The sequence below is a fragment of the Neovison vison genome, chromosome 1 (genome assembly GCF_020171115.1).
Source record: "Neovison vison isolate M4711 chromosome 1, ASM_NN_V1, whole genome shotgun sequence".
NCBI lineage: Eukaryota > Metazoa > Chordata > Mammalia > Carnivora > Mustelidae > Neogale > Neogale vison.
The window spans coordinates 203,370,689-203,384,107 of record NC_058091.1 but is presented as its reverse complement, the minus strand read 5'-3'; the positions used below and the strand labels follow the sequence as shown (position 1 = coordinate 203,384,107).

The 13,419-nt window shown below is 36.6% G+C and overlaps 1 long non-coding RNA gene across 2 annotated transcripts in view; it reads left to right on the top strand.

Moving 5' to 3' along the window:
- The window catches only part of LOC122917689, a 412,577-nt gene extending 403,149 nt beyond the window's left edge, over window positions 1-9,428 (top strand). Inside the window, exons 5-6 of one of the 2 annotated variants that reach the window (XR_006386434.1) lie at window positions 7,224-7,283; window positions 9,354-9,428. This is a non-coding gene — a long non-coding RNA (uncharacterized LOC122917689). Of the gene's footprint in view, window positions 1-7,223; window positions 7,284-7,983; window positions 8,024-9,353 lie in introns of those variants that run through there. The other variant, XR_006386435.1, reaches the window with a different exon arrangement.
- Window positions 9,429-13,419: the final 3,991 nt, after the last annotated feature.

Below are 13,419 nucleotides of genomic sequence, written 5' to 3'. Positions count from 1 at the left end.
AAATAATTTTATATGACTAGAGAATAGGGTATTAAGGTACAGATATGGTTGAACATGACAAAAATGCATATAAATTTATGTACATTACATATTAAAAATATATAGGAGTAACAAATCAGGTATAGGTCTTAATAATTTTATGCTGACATTGACTTACAAGGTACAACTCGAAGATAGGTGTGCTCCTATTTGGCAAATGACGTGAACCTGAAATTGGAAGTTGCACCAAGACTTCACTATAAATAAAATGTGAACACTAGAAAACAGAATTTTTTTTTTTCTGCTTTGTTCACAACTGTGCCTTCGGCACCTGGAAATGTGCCCGACACATAAACTAAACGAAAATAGATAGGAGAGGACTCATTACTTGTCTCGTTATCCATCCATCCATCCATCCATCCATCCATCCATCCATCTATGCATCCATCCATCTACCTATCAAGCAGTGAACACCTGTACTGTACTAATCATATCTTAGGTCCCAAGAGAATGTATGAAGTGGAAATAAGAGAAGGCCAAGGACAGAAACTTAGAAACGTGAATATTTAACCGTGGGGTTAAGAAAAGGAACACTGAAAGAGTCTATTAAAAAGTAGAGAGAGAAGAGATGACACTAACAATTTGTCACACTGAGAGTAAAAGGTAAAGAAGATTTCAATGAATAGACCGTAAGACCGTAAGTAGCTCAATGAGATTTGACAAATACAACTCTGTGACTCACACCCTTTTCAAAACAAGGGACATTTTCATCTTCCCAAAAAGCTCCCTCGTGTCCTTTCCCAGTAAATTCCTCCCACAAAGTGGAGACCACTGTTGAGATATTTTTTCTCTATAGAATTATTTTACCATTTCCTGTCTCCTACAATATCACATGCATATAGGACCATTTGATACTGTGCCACAAGTCCATGATTTTCTCTTTGTACTTCAATATGGATAGTTTTTATTAACTATCTTAAGTGTTCAATTTCCTATTAAGCTTATGCATTTGGAATGTTTATTTCACTTATATTATTTTCAGTTTTAAAATTTTCACTTTTTCATTGTTTGTATTTCCCTGTTGAAAAATAGATTTTGAGCTTCCTGCACATTATCTTTTTATTTAAACCCATCAATATATTTATAACAACTATTTTAAAGACCCTACGTGCTAACTCCCCTGTCACACCTGGGTTTGTTTCTGTCCACTGTAATTCTCCCGGTTCTGTGTCACATTTTAAAAGCTTTCTTGTACATCCAGTAATTTTTTTTATCGAATTTTGGGCATTATGAATTGTGTATTAGTCTAAATTATGCTGCCTTTAAAAACTGTTGAGACTTGTTCTAGCAGCAGTTAATTTGGTAGCACAATTTGATTTTTTTGAGGCCTAGTTTTATGCTCTGTTAAAATGTTCTAGAATAACCCTTCCTTTAGGGCTGGGCTTGTCCTTCTCTTTTGATATGGTCTTGCTATGGTTTCAGCTGAATGACTGGGTTTTTTCAGAGAGATGGTTTCCAAAGTCTTCCAGCATTGACTATCCTCTATAATCTCTATCATCTCACAGACCCTCAGTAACAGTGGTTTTCCAGGTCCCGTGGAGTTTTACCCTATGAATACTCAGCTTATTACTTGGCGAAAGATGGAAGGGTACACCTATGCGGATGTATAGGGCTTCTTCTTGAAGCTACTTCCTGTTTTCTAATATCCTGCTTTTTAAAATTCTGGTCACCTCAGCAGCCATAAATCTGGTTTCTCTTTTCTCTGCCTGGAGAGACCAGTGTTCTCTGTTTGTACTCTACTTCCCTATGCTTCAATCTGAGAAACACCCCCAGGCAGAGCACTGGGGTGAGTGTAAAACTAACTCCACCTGTTTACCTGTTTGCAAAGATCAAACCTGCTGTTCTGTCTGTCATACGAAGTCTAAAGTCAGCTGATTTTACTTTTTCCCTAGATTCACAATTGTTTGTGGTAGGAAAATTATTCCAACATGCAATAACCTATCATGGCCAGGATGGGAAGACCTGTGCCTTGGATTTTGTAACTGGAATGTTTGGGGATACCAGACAATTTTCAGGATCACAAGGTGGCAAATGTTTTTCACTTTGTAACATGACAACAGTATCCTCAACTCCAAATCTCTGTATTCTCTGAGGCCCTTATGGAGATTCATTGAACTTAAATCTTATCAAATGTATGACTTCTTCATTAGCACTGTTTTCACAAATATATTACCTAGTTTTCCTCTAATTCACAACCTTGGGTTAATCAGATGACATATTTTTGGGATCACCTTGAGTTAAGGTGGAAAAGAAGCAAATAATCAAATATGTCAACAAATGAATCCAGTCAATGTTAAAACTGAAATTTAGATCATTTTCATGACCACACGACCATTGAATCCATTGTTTTTCATTTGCAATAAGTTAAGGGGTTTCCTTGTGGACAGCCTATATTCACCAGTTGTATTGGAGTCACACACAAATAGCTTAAGTTATGCATAACAGTGCACTCTGCCAAATGACTACACAGCTGGAGAGTTCACTGGGGGTAGCAGCTGGGTGAGGATCCTCAAAAGATGGGTGCGTATTGAAGGAATTCTGTCTTGCTTTTGTACCCAGAAGGCTCACTATTAGCATCTTGCAAACACAAAGAAGAGATTAGAGTTTATTGTTCATTTTCCCCTCGTGGGGAAGCCATGTATGTTTATGCCCTAAAGACTGTACATTTTAAAGAAAAAGCCACTTTTGCTGGGGAATTAACCAAATTAACTATCTTCCCAGTTTGAATTCACTAGATAACTGCTAATCCCCACTTTACATTATGCTCTAAAGACAGCCAAAGGAGTCTGAAGGCCTGAATTTCCAGGTTTTCTCATCTGTAATACAAATACCAGTTAAAGACATAATATCATTTTATGCTACTCTCAAAGGGCATCTAGCAAAGCTGGCTAGCATTACTGCAACATTTTAATTACTGGTGCTTACCACAATTTGCAATAATTACAGTTCATTTAGTGAGCTGGTTCTTAATTGCAGACACTGCTAAAGTAACAATTGAATAAAAAATAAAGTGTATATATGTATATGTATGTGTGTGTGTGTGTGTGTGTGTGTGTATGAATGGTTGAGAAAGACGTAAGCTTATAAAGAAATAAAAGAAACTAGCATATTCTACTAGACCAAATTCTAAAGCAGAGATATTAAAAGCAGTTTTCTAAACCAAAGGCCTAGAATTAAATTTAATCATCAAAACAAGCTGCTACACAGTTTATGACATCTTTTTTAGCACAGTTCCTAATTCTATTCTTTTTTTTTTTATTATTAAAGAAAGCTCAGTGAGTGAATTCTAGTACTAATATAAGTAAACTCTCAACTAACTTCTATTCACCAGGTGGCAAATCTCAAAGATAGAGATAATTCCTATATAAAAAGGATTTTCATCCTAAAGTAAAAGCAGTTCAGGAAAACTCAGTAAAGCTTTGTTCTTATTCTTTCTTTACTTCCCTGAACACCAAATTATCATGAGATTTTACCCTATACAAATGTAGGTGATACAGGGGATCAGAATGTTTTGTGGATAAGGAATAACTTATCCACAAAAGAAAGGCTAAGAGCTAAACTGAAGTGAAAAGATTAACGAGAGGCTTTAGTCTCTTGATTAAAAAAAAATGTACATTAGCAGGACACCTGGGTGGCTCAGTAGGTTAAGCCGCTGCCTTCGGCTCAGGTCATGATCCCAGGGTCCTGGAATCAAGTCCCACATTGGGCTCCTTGCTTGGCAGGGAGCCTGCTTCTCTCTCTGCCTCTGCCTGCCACTCTGCCCGCTTGTGTACTCTCTCTCTCTCTGACAAATAAATAAATAAAATCTTGAAAAAAATATATATTTTTTAAAAAGTACATTAGGTTCTACAATTTTATCAGTCATACTTTTCTCGATATTTTGGAGCAATTTCCCTACATTCTCTGTGCTCCAGTGTTTCCGAAGACAAATAAAAAACAATAGTGGTTTCGATTTTTGCTTCAAAAAATATATGTAATTTTGATGAAAGCATGGATTGATCTACTTAAGGATGCTTCAAGATAGATGGGGTGCACCAGGGTGCTTTTCTGTCAAGTTCCTAGATTGCTGCACTGCACTTCCTTGGCACTTTGTTCCAAAGGTGGAAAGCTCTGGGAAAGGACTTGGGGAATAGAGGCAACATGGAGAATAATTCCATCAGGTAATTTAGTGACCCTAAGGATTAACTTCCAATTTGTTGTGGAATTCTTTCATAAAACCATGTCTTCAGATGCAAGGTGAATTGGAAAAAGAAAGCAATCAAGAAACCTAAAGAATGAGACCATTTCCCCTCTGCTCTCAGGGAGCTTCCTCTGAAAGCAAAAGAAAAACCTAAGCCTTAGGCTAATTTCATGAGCATTCTCCAATGTCAAAATATTCTCAATTCATATCTGGTTAACATCAAAAGTTACTGTAAACTGATCCTCGTAAGTTTTTAAAAATTCTGAATGTGAAAGGAGAGAGACTTTAGTTGGCTTAACCAATAAAATGGGAAAACAAACATTTTTATCTATTGGGCACATTTATACATTTCCTTTCCTGACATGGACTCGAAGGTGATAACTCTCCAAAAAATATCCATCCCTTCTCTAGCACATAATATAATTCTATAATGGACTTCTACCAAGTTATCGGTCATTACTTTCTAGTAATCTTGAAGAGAACATTTTAAGTCAAAGCTAGAAACCAAAGAAAATACCCCTCCCTCCAAAAAAAAAAAAAGGTTATCTTCTGAGGAGGTAGTTTTGATTAGAGCAGATAGTAATTTGAGAAGTGATGCTCTCTCTCAAAAAAAAAATATAGCTTTATTCAGATTAAAGCAACAGTGTGACCTTTGTAAGAAAAAACCATGCTGGCTCTCATAAAGAAAAGAATGTCCTGTTTATAGTTCGAATCTCTTAGTACTTCATGGAGTAGTATGAGTGAGGCAAACTGGGCCCAGTGATAAAATGTGAGGTTATGAATCCTAATGACACTTTAAAGCTGTGTGATCAACGGGTGAGTTCTTTAAGCTTTCTAGTATTTAAAAATAAGTATTAATAATGCTTACCTCTTTTTTCATTTTTATTAAACAAGTTACATGGGTTAAATGATTTTATATGTATAAAGCAATTAATTCAGAGTATTGTTCACAGCAAGTATGTAACAAATGTTACTCATTGATGATGATGATGATGATGATGATGATGATGATAGGAATCTACACTGGAAATTAGGGAACAGGAGCTGTATGGCAGCTTCTTAGCTCACTTCTTACAAAAACCACTCAACTGCCTTGAGCCCTGGCTTTACTAACCATGAAATGTAGGAGCTACATGATGTGACTGTGTAGGTTCCTTCTTGTTTTAACTCTTTGATGATATATGCATGCTTGAGTTTTGTGCAGTGTTGGCTTTGAGCAAAAACTGTAATACAGGTAGTATGATTTTAGAATTCTCACCATCTATTTTCTATAGTTTCTGGCTTTTAGAAGTGGCTATACCAAAGTCTACCTGTACGTTGTGCCATCAGGAGAAATTCCGTGGAAGAAGGTTCTAAACATGTTCCAAAAGCATTTTGGGTATATCAGAGATTCATTTTGCTTACAAGAAAGTTTCCCTGGCAATGATAAGTAAGCAGGAAAGTGCTAATGTTAAATCCCACCTTAAAAGTAATAGTCAGCTTTCAATATATTATGCTGTGGTAATAAATGACTCTCCAATATCAACAACTTACAACAACAATGATTTAATTTCTAATTCATGTTAACATGCCCGCTGATGCTACTTAGAATCAGCTGAAATTAGTGAGAGTTGTCTGCATTTCTGCCTTATATGTCTTCTCATTCTAGCACCCAGGATGAAGGAACTGTGTTTATATGAATCATTACATTCTCCAGGCAAAGGTTAAGAGCAAGAGAGCTGGAAGCACATGCAAGGGTTCTTAAAGTTTCCGATCAAGGTGGCTTACTTCGCATCCACCAGCATGCCAGTTACTAAATTGGTTCACAAGGCCAAGTTCAAAAGCACTGAGTAAGATATAAAACAGGAAGATGGAGTGAATAGCTGGGAGCAATAATACAGTCTGTCATGTTTTCAGAAGAACTTCTCTAGTCCTTGGGGTTGCTAAAGAGCCAAATTCTCTAAATGTCATCAATGCAAATATCTGTCTCCCCAAAGCCTTCTTTAATTTCTCTAGTCAGTGGTTCATGGATCACTTCATCTGTATTCCTATAGCGTCCTATACAGCTCTCTGATGATACATATCGCAGTGTGTTATAATGAGAGGAATTGTTAGGCTGGCACTGTTAGACAAAAGTAATTCTAGGGGAAAGAGTCGTAATTTGTAATGTTTGTCAATTCCCATGGTGTAAATGCTCTACCAGGGCTGATTTCAAATATCCAGCATGGTCATCATGAAGCATGGAATTGGAGAAAGATGTGCAGTAACACACCATTAGGTAAGATTTCCAGCATACAGAAATAAAAGATGTAAGTAAACTCAAATGCATAGATAATAGTAAAATGTAGCAAAATGATGGTGATGAGTTTCTAATATTACCTGCATTTTAATATAATTATACACTTATGTCATTTTTTAAAGTAATGACAGTGTTTTTAACAAATTGAAAAATTCCTGGAATTTCAACAGCTGGCTATTATGAAAAGATACAAGATGTCTCCAACACACCACTGAAATTCTGATGTCAATGTTTATCTTTCTGCTAAAGATTGGGTGCCCTTTAGAGATGGGCTGAGTCTTAATTATCTTTTTATTCACCATGTCTAGCATGGTGCCTGGCATTTGGTAGGCTCAATTAATGTCAAATCAACGAGTGGGGGAAAAGTGAATAAACAGGCATTGAAGAGAATAGTAGGAATGAACAGAAACGAACTTTACTATATTGGTATTACTTCTAATTGAGAATATTATAGAAGCCTCAAACCCACACATATTCTATAATGATGAGGGGGGGAAAAAAAACACATTGCCAGATAAGTAGCTTGGATATAATCACCAGAGATGTCTTTGCCTCTTAAAGATTTTCCCTTTCTGACAAAATGCTGAACTCCACTAAATAACTCCTTTAGTGATCATAATAGCAATCACTTACTGTGTACTGTGTGCCAGGCATTAAGTCTTCTCATATTATCTTATCCTTGTAGCAACTGTATGAAGTAAGTTCTACTATAATTCTGTTTTATAGGTGAATACACCAAGATTTAGAGAAACTAAGTGACTTGCTCAGGATTCTGAAAGAGAATGGGTAAGGGCCAGAATTTTATTCTGAATCCTTCTTACTCTAGTTTTTTTGTTTGTTTGTTTTTTTGTTTTGTTTGTTTGTTTTTTGCTCCTAAGGAGCAGAGTTGAGGGGAATTTTGCCTTCTCATTTTATAGTGAGTAGCATTTGCTGCTTTAGTGAACTTCTTAATTACAGACATGTATATTTTATTTCTAAAGCATGCACAGGCTTTTGTTTTAATTGATATTGGGCACCTGGGTGGCACAGTCAGCTGGGCGTCAGACTCTTGGTTTTGGGTCACGTTGTGATCTTAGAATCATGATCCTGTCAGGGGGAGGGGGGTTGGGAGAAGGGGGGTGGGGTTATGGACATCGGGGAGGGTATGTGCTTTGGTGAGTGCTGTGAAGTGTGTGTAAACCTGGCGATTCTCAGACCTGTACCCCTGGGGATAAAAAATGTTTATAAAAAATAAAAAAATTATTAAAAAAAAAAAAAAAGAATGGCAAAGGAAAAAAAAAAAAAAAAAAGAATCATGATCCTGTCAAGGAAGGCTGTGATCTCAGGGTCCTGTGATTGGGCCCAGTGTTGGACTCCACACTCAGCGGCACAGAATCTACTTGGGTTTCTCTCTCCCTCTGACTTTGCCCTTCCACCCTGCATGCTCGCTCTCTCTCTTTCTCTCTGTCTCAAATAAATATAATTTCACTCATATGTGGAACATAAGGAGTAATGCGGAGGACCACAGGGGAAGGGACGGAAGACAGAACAGGAAGAAATCAGAGAGGGAGACAAACCATGAAAGACTCTGGACTCTGGGAAACAAACTGAAGGTTACAGAAGGGAGGGGCTGGGGAGTAACAGGGTGATGCGCATTAAGGAGGGCATGTGTTGTGAGAGCACTGGATGTTATACGCAACTAATGAACTGCTGAACACTACATCAAAAACTAATGATGTACTGTATGTTGGCTAATTGAACATAACACAAAAAAATCAAATAAATAAATAAATCTTAAAAAAAAATACTCTGATGTACCTCCTCTAGGCAGAAATTTTCTTTAATAATGCCAAACTTAGCAATGACTCCAGGTTATTGAATATTACTAAAGTTCATCAGTTCATCTGTTACTTTGTATTTATTGAATATCTGATAATATGAACCCCTTCCATTCAGTAAACCAAAAAGCAATCCTAACCCTTGATCATGCTAAGAAATAAAATCTGTTGCTTCCAATAAAGAAGTCTTCTTCAGGCTTTTGTTTATCTACAGTCTGGGTTTTGTAGGCTTGGTTGATAAAGCCTGCTCATATGTTGAATTTGCTAATGTTTCTCACAAAAATAGTAAATAAATCAGTTAATAATATTCACAATAGTCAGGAAAATAATCTTTAGTGATACAGCAAAAGAGTGATTTAACTACTCACTCCTTAAGAAAGCAGATGAATTGTGTAATTGGGTTCCAAAAAAAGAGCCATAGATCAGAGAGGTAAAAATGCGGATACTTTTTAATAGTTGGATGAAAAAATGGGCCTTATCCAGGGTTTTGAAGAAATAGCTGATCAATCTGTCAAAATAGTAATTTTTCCTAAATATTGTAAACATGACTGCCTGCTGAATTAAGAATACAAGGCTAAAATTAGATGATGACTGGATCTTCCAAATAAAGCAATTGTCATAATAACAATAGAATATCTATTGTACCTTTGCTTTTACAATGCCACATAACTGGTTTGCCTCCAACACCATGTGAAATAGTATTATACCTGTAGTGACTAGTAAATTGCCTTGATTGAAGTAGCTGTTCTATAAATACTTCTTATATTGAACGAATGAGTTGCAACTGGATGTAATTTATATTTATATAAATGCCTTTTATTTATATTAAAGGATCTTATATTAATGATCTTATATTCCAATGAAGAACAAAATGCCATGGCTTAAGAAGAACTGCAGTATGGCATATTTCACTACTATATTTACTATCATCTTATTATTTATGGCATGCTCATGAACTTTGTTCAGAAATTAACCATGGGTTTTTTTAATGCTGGATAAGACACAGTAAGCACAATTTATTCTTTGTCACTGAATGCAGCTATAAATCTTGGAAAGAATGCACTGACCAGCTATCTGAGAACTATGAAGAACAAACAGCAGAGCAATTGGAGAAGATCAGAACTTTAAGTATAACTAAACTGACAGTGAGTTTACCTTTTTGTTTCCTCTAGTAACTGGCCTAGACTCAACTCATCCTGAAATTTGGAAGTGAGCATCAGCATGGATAGAGGAAGCTTACAAGGAAACCCTCTAGTTTAGGGGTATCCAATCAGCGGTAGTGTCACAGTGGGGGACTCACAACTATACAACTCTGAGGGATGAAACCTTCCTGTGTCATGATCTGTGGTCCCATGTAGGTTAGACAAATCCATTTCCTTTTCCTTTGTTCTCCTGTTCCTTGACCTTGGATGAGGATGTGGTAATGTAAGGTGCACAAGAAAGAAGGACAATCAGATCTCCAGCATTCTGGCCAGAAAGTACTGGGGATATCAATCAAAAGGGAGAAATTTGGAGAGACGACCACTAAAGTTGTTTATAAACTCTGGGCTTACTCCTGAGCTTTATATACATGGATCTGATCCTGAACATTATACTAAAGGCTCTGGGAACTGAAATAAGACATAGACTACCACCAATCTTAGACTGGCAACTGGGTGTAGCAAACACAGGACAGATATAAATAGCATTTCAAAGGCTTTGAAAATGGAACTGACACAAAACCACAACCCTCAAAAGCCTGTTTAGAATTTGTGGCCTGAATCCAATGGAGTCAATTGCCTTCTAAACCAAATACCAACATTCTCTTAAGGATTTAACCAAGACCCAGACTATCATAACATAGCAAAATGTCCAGAACACGATCCAAAATTTGTCAGTATAGGATCAACCAGGAAAATCTTAATAGGAGAAACCAATACCCAGTTGGTATAGATGCCAGATTATCTGACAGGGACTTTAAAGCAGCTTTTATGAAAAATGATACAAGAACTAAGGGCAAACACTCTTGAAATGAATACAAAGATAGACATTATCAGCAAAGCAAAAGAAAATCAAAACAAGAACCAAATAGAAATTTTGGAACTAAAAATTAAAGTATTGAAAATAACAAAACTCGTTGGATGGGTTCAGGGGCAGAAGAGAGATGACAAAAGAATGGATTACTAAATAGGAAGATAGATGATTAGAAATTATTCATTCCAAATATAAGGAGAAAATATACTGAAAAGTAAATGGGCATAATCCCAGGGACTTGTGGAATAATACCCAAAGTTTTCTGGAGCCCCCAGAAGAAGAAAAATTCAGGTAAGAAAAAGAAAATTTGAAAAAAATAATGGCTTAAACTTCTCAAGTTGGTAAAAAATGTAGACCTATGGTTTTAACAAGCTCATTAACCCAAACCTGATAAACATAAAGAAATTTGGGTCCAGACATATAATTAAACCGGTGGGGAGGGCACCTAAGTGGCTCAATCGTTAAATATCTGCCTGGCTCAGGTCATGACCTGGGTCCTGGGATCAAGCCCTGCATTGGGCTGCCTGCTCAGCAGGAAGCCTGATTCTCCCTCTCCTACTCCCCCTGTCTGTGTTCCCTCTCTGTCTGTCGAATAAATAAATAAAATCTTTAAAAAACTGTTGAAAACTAAAGAAAAATTTCTTGAAATCAGCTAGAGAAAAATGATGTACTATATATAACAGAATAATAATTTGAATGATTGTCGCTCTCTCTCTAAAACAATGGTGGTCAGAACAAACATTTAAAAAATGCTAAAAAGAACTCAACCTGGCAATCTTATCCATTGAAAATACCTTTCAAGAATAAAGGTGAAATAAATACATTCTAAGATGGTGGGAACTAGGGGAATTCATTGTCTGAAGACCTCTAAAATAATTGAGAAGAAAATATTTACAAAGAGGGGGTATTTTTTTTTTTGGAAGTCTTAAAACATTTGAAATAAAGTAAAAGAAACAGAAATGTTAACTATATAGGTAAATATAATAGACTATTTTTCTCTTCAGTTCTTTAAATATTTTTCACAGCTGAAAGAAAAAAATTCTATTTTCTGAAGGTGTTTTTAATGTATGTAGATGTAATATATAAGCCAATGTAATATAAGGAAGGGAAGGTAAAGGGACATCTGAGCTGGTAAGTTTTCTACATTTCACTTGGAGTAGTAAAAAGTTAATTCTAATTACACTGTTAAAAGTCAAAAGTGTGTATTATAATCCCTAGAGCAACGACTAAAAATCTCATAAGAGATATATAGTCTAAAAACAATAAATATGTTAAAATGGAATACTAGATGAGGGGGAAGAGATCTAATAGTCCAAAAAGAAAAAGGTAACCTGAACCCACACATAAAATCACAATCAATGTAAATGGTTTACACAACTCAAATAAAAGACAGAGATTATTGGAGTGGGTAAAAAAAGGACTCACCTATAATTGTTGATTTTATGTGTCAACTTGACTGGCCCATAAAGTACCCAGATATTTGATCAACTGTATTTGGATGTGTACATGAGGGTGTTTTTGAATAAGAATAACATCAGAATCAGTAGACTGAATAATACAGATTGCTCTCTCTAACATGGGTGTGCCTTCCCCATTCAGTTAGAGGTCTGAATAGAATAAAAAGGCTGACCCTCCTGAGAAGAAGAAACTCTATCTGACTATGTAATCATAATGTTACTAATCAGGTAACCTTACATGAAGGAGATTATCCTTGTGGAACTAACTGAATCATATGATCCCTTTTAAAAGTTCTAGGTATCTAAAGCCTGTTTGACTGGGACCCACTATCATATAGTGATCCTTAAGCATAAGGAATCTGGTCTAAAGCTTCTAAGGCTGTTCTTTGTAATTAGCTCATTTACATGGAATAATTTCATTGCCCGAAGAGTAATATTTTATCTAATTAATCATCTTAACCAGAGTAGGTTATCATTTTATACTTGCTGAATTAATGGACGAACTAGCTATACATCTGCATAATCCCCTTTCCCATGTAAAGGTTTTTACTTTTAGTTTAGGAGTCAGTAGGGTACCATGGTGAAAAATCATGGAACCCTCATCAAACACAGAAGGTGAGCTCTGTCCCACCCTTGTGTAACTACAAGTTCTTGGTAGTATCTAATGAGCAACTCTGTCACAATTTTTCACATCCTGCTCTCTCCTTTTATGCTAGCTTTCATCTTGAATCCCGATTCTCCTTGTAGCATCATTCACATGCACCTGAATATGCAGTTAAGAGTGCTCAGTGGATCCATCTGTGAATCATCATTTTGTATTCTGTACTCATATCACGAATCAACTGCAGATTTGAAATAACTAGGATAATGTTTAAAACACTCTTTGCAAACTCATTCAGCCTTCAGTGTGCTCACCATTGTACTTCCTACAGGCACTTAAAATTAATCATTCACTACATGCATACCCACCGGGAAATAGCAAGTCTGAGCCAGAAGAAAGCCATACACACAGCTTAGGCAATGAGTTTCAAATAGTGGCCAATCAAGGACAAAGGTTTTTTCCAGAGATGCTGGAAGAGGCTTTGAGTTCTACTCTTCAAGGAGAGACCATCAATAGCACTTGCTGAGGGAGGCCAAATAGCCTCTGTGTCGAGCACACATTCTCACTCTCAGAAGAGGCATCTGTTTGACAGCGGAGAATCTGGCTGCCAGGTAATGACCAGGCTGTAATCACTACCCACACAAAACAGCCTGGATACTTTCCATTCCTGCCAGGTAGAGATCTTTACAGTGGCCAGCCCGTAATGCTCCTGGCTCCAGAAAAGTGCTTGAAGTCTATTCCTTATCTGAGGTCAGGTCATCCCAGAAGGAAAACCTGAGCGAAGATTTCAAATGCAAGTTATTTATTAAGGCAGTGCTCCCAGGAGAAACTGTTAATGGAGTTCAGAATAGGGAGGAAGAAGAAACAAAAGGGGGGGGGTACACCATCAGGTGAAATTCCAGGCTCAGCCAGATTGCAGAAAAAGCTGTGGAGCTTAAACGGCCAGTCAGTTTGTCATGTCTCTATGCTAAGGACTGGGCTTTGTATCTTTTTACCAGACAGTTCTTGAGTCACCCCAGGGAGACATAAACTCC